General features: G+C 49.1%; 1 long non-coding RNA gene across 1 annotated transcript in view; it reads left to right on the plus strand.

The window, feature by feature from the left end:
- LOC130585889 (uncharacterized) overlaps positions 1–7,395 on the plus strand; it is a 38,176-nt gene that overhangs the window by 10,999 nt on the left and 19,782 nt on the right. The window contains exon 3 of the long non-coding RNA XR_008966640.1: positions 1,400–1,498. This is a non-coding gene — a long non-coding RNA (uncharacterized LOC130585889). The remainder of the gene's footprint in view (positions 1–1,399; positions 1,499–7,395) is intronic.

Consider the following 7,395-nt stretch of genomic DNA (forward strand, 5'->3'; position numbering starts at 1 on the left):
GGGATAACAATCGGGACCCAGCCCTGGATCTGCATCTCCATAGTGACGGCTCCTGTGCTCCAGAGCTGCCAGGCAATCGCTGCGGCCTCGTCCAGCGGTGATTAATTAATGCCTTTTCAGCAAAATTAGCGCTGCACAGMCGAGGCAGAGCTCTGCAGCTCCGCTCCCACCATTCTGGATTTCAGTGGGGTGGCTTGGCTGCGAGCCCCTGGTGTCTCCTGAGGGCTGGGGAGCAAAAATCAATTTTGTAGGGTGGCAGCTCCCTGTGCCCCCGCTCCTGGGGCTGTTTGGGGAGGTTGGGCTGGGCTCAGACCTGCCAGGGGCTGCTTTGGGGGTGGGAGCTGAGGAGCAGCCAGGATCAGCACAGGGAGAAGGGAATCTGAGGCTTTGGGGAGAGGGAAATTGGAGAAAAGCTGGGTCTAATGCTCTGAATGGATGGAAATTGGGGAAGAGCTTGGCCTGAGACTCTGAATGGATGGAAATTGGGGGAAATGGGATCTGAGGCCCTAAATGGGTGGAAATTGGGGGAAAAAATGGGATCTGAGGCTCTGGGGAGATGGAAATTGGGGAAAAGCTGGGTCTAACGCTCTGAATGGATGGAAATTGGGGAAGAGCTTGGCCTGAGACTCTGAATGGATGGAGCAGAGGGAAAAGCTGGGTTTGAGGCTCTTGGGGGATGGAAATTGGGGAAAAATGGGATTTGAGGCTCTGAATAGATGGAAATTGGGGAAAAACAGGATCTGAGGCTCTGCATGGATGGAAATTGGGTAAAAGTGGGATCTGAGGGTCTGGGTGAATGGAAATTGGGGAAAAGCTGGGTTTAAAGCTCTGAACCGATGGAGGACCAGGGAAAGCTGGATCTGAGACTCTGAATGGATGGAAATTGGGGAAAAGCTGGCTCTGATGGCTAGATGGAAATCAAGGAAAAGTGGGATTTGAGGCTCTGGCTGGCTCAGAGCAGTTGTTTGACTTGCCCTGAGGCTCTGGGGCTGATGCTGAGAGATGGAGCCTCCAGAGGAGCCTCTGGGGACCCCCCTCACCTTCAGCTTCCCCTTTAGGCAGGTCCTGAAGGTGAGTGAGATGTKCCTGAGCCTCAGGGCACATCCATGGGAACACTGCGGGTTTAGGGCCCAAACACCACAACAATGAACACACCAGAGGTGATTGAATTCCCTGGATCCCACAGGACAGATCCCAACCATGAATTTGTTCAGAGTCAGGATTTGGTTCAGGTCAGGAGCTTTGTTTTACCCAGATTTGTTCAGAGCCAGGACTTGGTTCAGGCCAAAAGCTTTGTTTATTTAATTTATGTTTTTTTGGATGCTTAGCAGGGGAAAAAAAATTAAAACAACCAACAAAACAAGCCATGGCTGATTGATATTAATTATTTTCATTTCAGATCTGCTTTTGGCAGCGGGGTGAGGAGGGAACGCCATGGCCAAGGAGGGATTACCAAGGTCCAAGGGAACACAAGTTCTGAGTGTCACCTCCACCCCAGGTCAGTGCCTTCTCCCTGGATTCACTGCCAGAGCTCTGAGGAGCAGCCCTGAGAACTCAGATTTGCTGATGCTTTTGAGGGTGTTCAAAACAGCGCTGTGTAAATACCCTTATATCAGGAATTACCCCTGAAATAGTTCAATAAATTGTATTAGATCAATTCTCTTAGTGCAGGAAGCAAATGGCTGATGAAGTTTCAGAAAGTGCTTTTTAATCAGGCAGTTTTGAATTTTCTGATTTTCTTTTTGCGTTTTGTAGTTGGTTGGAAAGGTCTGTGAGCTCCAGCTTGTTGTTTGCACGCCTCTGAAAATACAAACAACAGTGGCAATGAACAGAAGCTCCCCAAAACCTTTCAGAAATCCCCRGATTCTTTAATTCTCCACCCCTTGGAGCACCGTGTGCTCTGATTTCTGGCTCTGGATGCCAGCAGAGCTTTGGGAGCTGCCGTGGCCATGGGACGCAGAACCAGCCGGATTTGGGGTGGCAGGGATGTGACTTCATGCTCTTTTCTCCTCGWGCTTATCTGAGGGGAGGAAACCGTGGGCCTTATCTTCTTTTCTGAGTGGAAAAACTGATCTCAGTGTTTGGAGCTGCTGCAGCAGCGGGCGCCGGGTTAGCCCCGACCMAACCCCGCAATCTGACTGAGCCTAATTAGAAACCTCCCAGCACTCAGAGGTGGATTTCGAGACGATGATGAGCTGCCAAAACACATTAGTGAGAGGTGGGATTGGGGTGAGCGTTTTCCTCATCCCAGTTAGTGAAAAGTGGGATTGGTTTGGCGTTTTCCTGTTTGGTGGCAGCGACAGGAGGCTCCGGGTGGAGTCAGCACCAGCCTGGCTGAGCTCAGCTCAACTGCCTTGGGGTGTTTGACTCCAAATTCAGCACCCAGAGCTCTCAGGGTGGGTGAGGTGGGGTGAACTGAGGGTGCTGCTGAACTTAGAATTTGATGTTGTGCAGTTTTAGGTGAAAGCACGAGAGATTTAGGGGTTTTTTAGTTAGAGGTGAGGTTGCCCAGGGAAGCTGTGGCTGCTCCATCCCTGGSARTGTCCAAGGCCAGGYTGGACGGGGTTTGGAGCACCCTGGGACWGTGGGAGGTGTCCCTGCCATGGCAGAGGTGCACTGGATGGGCTTTAAGGTTCCTTCCACCCCAAATCACGCTGACATTCAATGAAGGACAGCCCTGAGAGCCCCAGGCTGTCAGAAATCCTGCACTGCAGTCTGTCCACCCCTGAATCCAGCTGGATTGTCTGAGCAGGGCTGGGGGTTTACAGAGCTGAAGGAGGGCACTGTGCTGGTTTTTTACACATTTCTCTCCAGGATTTGTTTCACCCTGAGGCAGTGCTGGGTCCATGTGCTCTGCCCCATGCCCAGGGCAGTGTTTGATGGGGTTTGGGGAGCTGTGCCCTCCTGGTGCCGAGCACAGCACTGGTTTGTGCCAGGACCCACCACAACCCTCCCCGTTCAGTCCAGCAGGTGCTGTGTCCACCAGGCCATGCCAATTCTCCTCCTGCTGTTCCTCTGAGTTCCAGCATTCATCTTTGCTGTGCTGCTGTTCACAATCCCCGTGCCTTGTTTGCTGTTCCCCCGGTGCCGGCGTTTCCCGTTTCCCGAGCACGGAGCTGAGCTGCCCCTAACAGGTCCCCTTCCCTTCCCCTTCCCTGCGAGCACATGATGAGAGGTTTGAGGCTGAGCAGACAGCTGGTACAGCCTCCCAGGGCAGCCTCTGGGGCTGTTTGTGGCCAAATCCGATCTGATTCCTTTCCAAAGGCTGCTCAGTCTGTAAAACCAGACCAGGTGACTTTGGCCGGGCTCATTCCTGAAATACCAGCGAGGAGCAAAAAAGCACTTTGGCTTGGTCTTTAAAGAAATAGGAAGTTCATTTCGAGCTGGGATGGTTTGGGATTTTTTTTTTTTTTTTTTTTTTTTTTTTTTTCCCTGAAGCATTTGAATCTCCCCATTTGCTTTCCAGATAGAAAACTGACCTTGCTTGGACTGGTCTCTCGTCTCAGACCTGATTTATTGCATCCTCTTGTAGGAGAGCTTCAGGATTGCTCAGTGCCACGCTGCAGCCTCTGAAACCTCACCTCTAAKGCACATTCCCTGCACTTTGACCTCTTGGGTGTTTCACACAACCTCCCAGCAGCTCAGGCGGGAGGTTCTTCTCTCCCATTCCTCTCCTAAATTTGCCAAAATATTCAGAGGGGTGAGGGGGAAAGAAAAGCCAAGCAGACCTCACCAGCCAAACTTGTTGGAAGCGTTCAAAGGCTCTGGTGGSCTCTGAGCTCTGGTTTAGCTCTGCATCCCCGTTCCCTGCCAAGCTTTGTCCTCCAGCCTGCCCTTGTTCCCGACAGTGCTGCCAGAAAGATGGGCCCCGATTTCGGAGAGGAGCTCTGCCAACCTTCTGTGCCGGGCACTTTACAAACTTCCCCGCAGCATCTGCTTTGTTTCTGTCCCCGGGTGGCACTGAATGCTCCTTTTGTGTGCTGGAGGAGCCCCAGATAAAGATGACAGCTCGGTTTGTGGAGAATCCCCCATGCCCCGGTGTCAGGGATGGTGTCAGGGATGGTGTTTACATTGCTGTGTCAGCCCCGGCCCTAAAAATGGAACCAGRGAGGGACAGCCTGCCCAGGGCTCTSCTCTTGGGGGCTGTAGGGTTGGGATGAGCTCTCAGAGCTGTTTGCCCTGCTCGATGCCCCGATGGGCTACCAGACCRTCCCAGGGGCCACCAGCGGTGCGTGAGGTGACAGCAGAGTTGTGTCCCTGCAGGGTGGTGCTCCTCTGCTGCTCTTTGATGCCTCAAAAAGCCTTTCCATGAGGATTTTTTCAGAAAACTCGGCCCGTTTCATTCCTGTTTAACTGCTAGAAAGGAGCGGTGGTGCCTCCAGGGCTCACTGGATGTGCCCATCCCGGGGGGATCCACTCTGCCCACGCTGCTCTGGACAGTGTTTGGCTGTTTTATCTCCCTGGGGCTGGGGGAGCCGGGTCCCTGTGCAGAGCTCGGCTGCTCATCGCCAGGATTGGGGGCAGGGAGAGGTGGGGRGTGGAAAATCACATCTTTGAGGGGAAAAAATCTCGTCTTTGAGGGGACAGCAGGAAACCTGGGCTCGTTCATGCTTTGGGAATGGCTCAGGACATGGACAAGTGAGTGCTTCCAGTGTTTCCTGATCCCCTCTTCTATTTTTCCCTCTTTTTTTAAAAATTCCTTTTTGAAGACCAGGAGGAAAAGCTGCTTAGTAGGGCACTTAGTAGGGAATCCCAGTATGGGGGATGCCCTTAAAAAATGTCACTAGAAAGTGTCCCAGGCAGGTGGAACCTCGATTCACCTAGAGATGGCTCAGTTGCAAAGATTTTCTTTATATTCGCTATATTCTTTACATTCTTTATATTCTTTATGTTCTTTATATTCTTTATGTTCTTTATATTCTTTATATTCTTTATATTTTTATTTTTCCCCTTTTTCTTCTTTTTCTTCTTTTTCTTCTTTTTCTTCTTTATATTCTTTTTCTTCTTTATATTCTTATATTCTTTTTATTATTTTCCTTTTTACCCGGATTTCCACTGACCATTTTCTGCTCAGTCCAATCCTTGTCTCCACCTGGAGAGGAGATCTCTGCATGGCGGATATTTCATTTTGCTGGTTTTTGTTTTTTTCCATGAAGAGGTGAATCCAGGTGGAGACTAAATGAGGTTCTTTGGTGAGGGAAAGAGCAGGAAGGATTTCTGACAGATAAAAGCCATTTTTGCATCTGGTTGAGAGGGATTTATTGGAGAGGAGAGGTGGGGCAGGGCAGGATCACAGGTTCAGTGCCTCACACTCCACGTGGATGTCACCCACTGCCATCTCTTATCAAATTTGGGGATCCATCCCCAGTTTTGGGGATCCATAACCCCCACYCTGGGTGCAGGCAGAGCTGGGCTCTCTCACAGGGTGCTCGTGGCACGCTCCAGGTGCTGCAGGGATGGATGGGGTCTGTTCTTTGTGTGCCCTGTGGAACCAAGAGATGGCCTTTGYGGGCACCTGTGTGCCAGGGACAGCTGAGGGCACCCGGCAGCCTTTGAAAAAGAGCAGCTTTTTCATCCACAATAGTCCTCATGTCCTACTTTCCCTGTCCCTTGGGCCAGCTYCTTCCTAGAGCAGGGCTCTGCAAGCAAAGAGAAGAGAATTGGCTCTTTCAGGGATGATCTGAAAAATCCGGTATTTCTGCTGCCTTCAGTCTTTTCTGTTTGCTCCAGCTGTCACCTGCTTTGTTCCCCCTGTGCCCCTTGTTAGCGTGTTGGTGATAATTGGGTGAGGGATGAGGTGGCAGGGTTAGGATTTGGTTTCTGATTATGATTTCAGTTCTGGTTGTGATTTCGTTTAGTTTCTGGTTATGATTTGGTTTCTGGTTATAATTTAATTTCTGGTTGTGATTTGGTTTCTGGCTGTGATTCCGTTTCTGGTTATGATTTTGGTTTCTGGTTGTGATTTGGTTTCTGATTGTGATTTCATTTCTGGCTATGATTTCATTTCTGGCTGTGATTTTGTTTCTGATTGTCATTTCATTTCAGGTTATGATTTAATTTCTGGTTGTGATTTGGATTCTGATTCTGATTTCATTTCTGGTTGTGATTTAGTTTAGTTTCTGGTTATGATTTGGTTTCTGATTGTGATTTCATTTCTGGCTATGATTTAATTTCTGGCTATTATTTAATTCCTGGTTGTGATTTGTTTTCTGGTTGTGATTTGGATTCTGATTCTGATTTCATTTATGGTTATAATTTCATTTCTGGTTGTGATTTGGTTTCTGATTGTGATTTCATTTCTGGCTATGATTTAATTTCTGGCTATTTTTAAATGTCTGGTTGTGATTTGGTTTCTGGCTCTGCTGTGGCAGCTCTGGCAGCTCAGGCACTGATGGGAACTCTCAATGTCTGTGTGAGCCCAGTGCTGCTTCACCAAGGTGGACAAAAATCCGGATTCAGCTCCCTCTGGCTTCTGCCACCACTTGAAACCCAGCTCGACCCCAAAAGAACCCAAATTTCACATGCAGCACACACTTCCCTCAGCTCAGCCCAAGCCCAGCAGTGACACAGCCTCATTCAGAGCCATGAAAACAAATGCAAATCCCCGGGCCGGGGTTTGTTCTGCTGGATTAGCCCATTTTCCCCCCAGATTGATGCAGGGGCATTTGCAGGTGTTTTCTCTGTGGCAGTCCTGGCACGCAGGGGTTTGGAACAGTGGGAAGGGCGCTGCCAATCTTGGGTTTTATTCCAGGATAAAAGGGTGTGTGCAGAACCCTGACCCTTTGGAGCACATTTCTCCCATCCCTGGCACCTTTCCCCACCCCTCCAACCTCCAACCTCGGTGCAGCACTCGAGGATTGTGGCTCTAAAATAAAGCAGCCCTGCTAGGATGGGCTTTTTAAATTTTATTTCCTTTTATTTGCTCAGGGGTATAAAAACGGTATCTTTTAACCTGTCAGCTTGCATTTACAGCACATCTGAGGTTTGAAAGAGGCTGTCCAAAATGAAACCCAAGAGAAATAGGAGCGTGTTAGGAGAGCCAGTAGGCATTGAATGGTCTCTGTGGTGGCAGAAAAGCCTTAGGCTTCAACTGATKGCTAATTATGTGGCTTTATTCCTTTTTAAGAAAATACCATGCAAGGTTTGTGAAGGAGGTAAAGTGTGTTAGTCTGTGGAGAGTTACCAGTTTTGGGGTTGGTGGTTTTTTCTCTTTATTTTTCCCTGTATTTTTTTTTTTGTTTGTTTTATTTTCATTTTTTAATTCCCATTTTATTTTAATTTTATTTTTTTAACCTCGATTTGGTTTGAAAACGAAGCCGCGTTCCCGAGTTCTGCCATCCATCTCTTTGAGGCCCTATGTAAAGAGCATAAGTTATTCCACCTTAAAAAGGAGGG

This window comes from Malurus melanocephalus, unplaced genomic scaffold (assembly GCF_030028575.1).
Source record: "Malurus melanocephalus ecotype Western Australia unplaced genomic scaffold, MMel_1.1 scaffold_993, whole genome shotgun sequence".
Lineage (NCBI taxonomy): Eukaryota > Metazoa > Chordata > Aves > Passeriformes > Maluridae > Malurus > Malurus melanocephalus.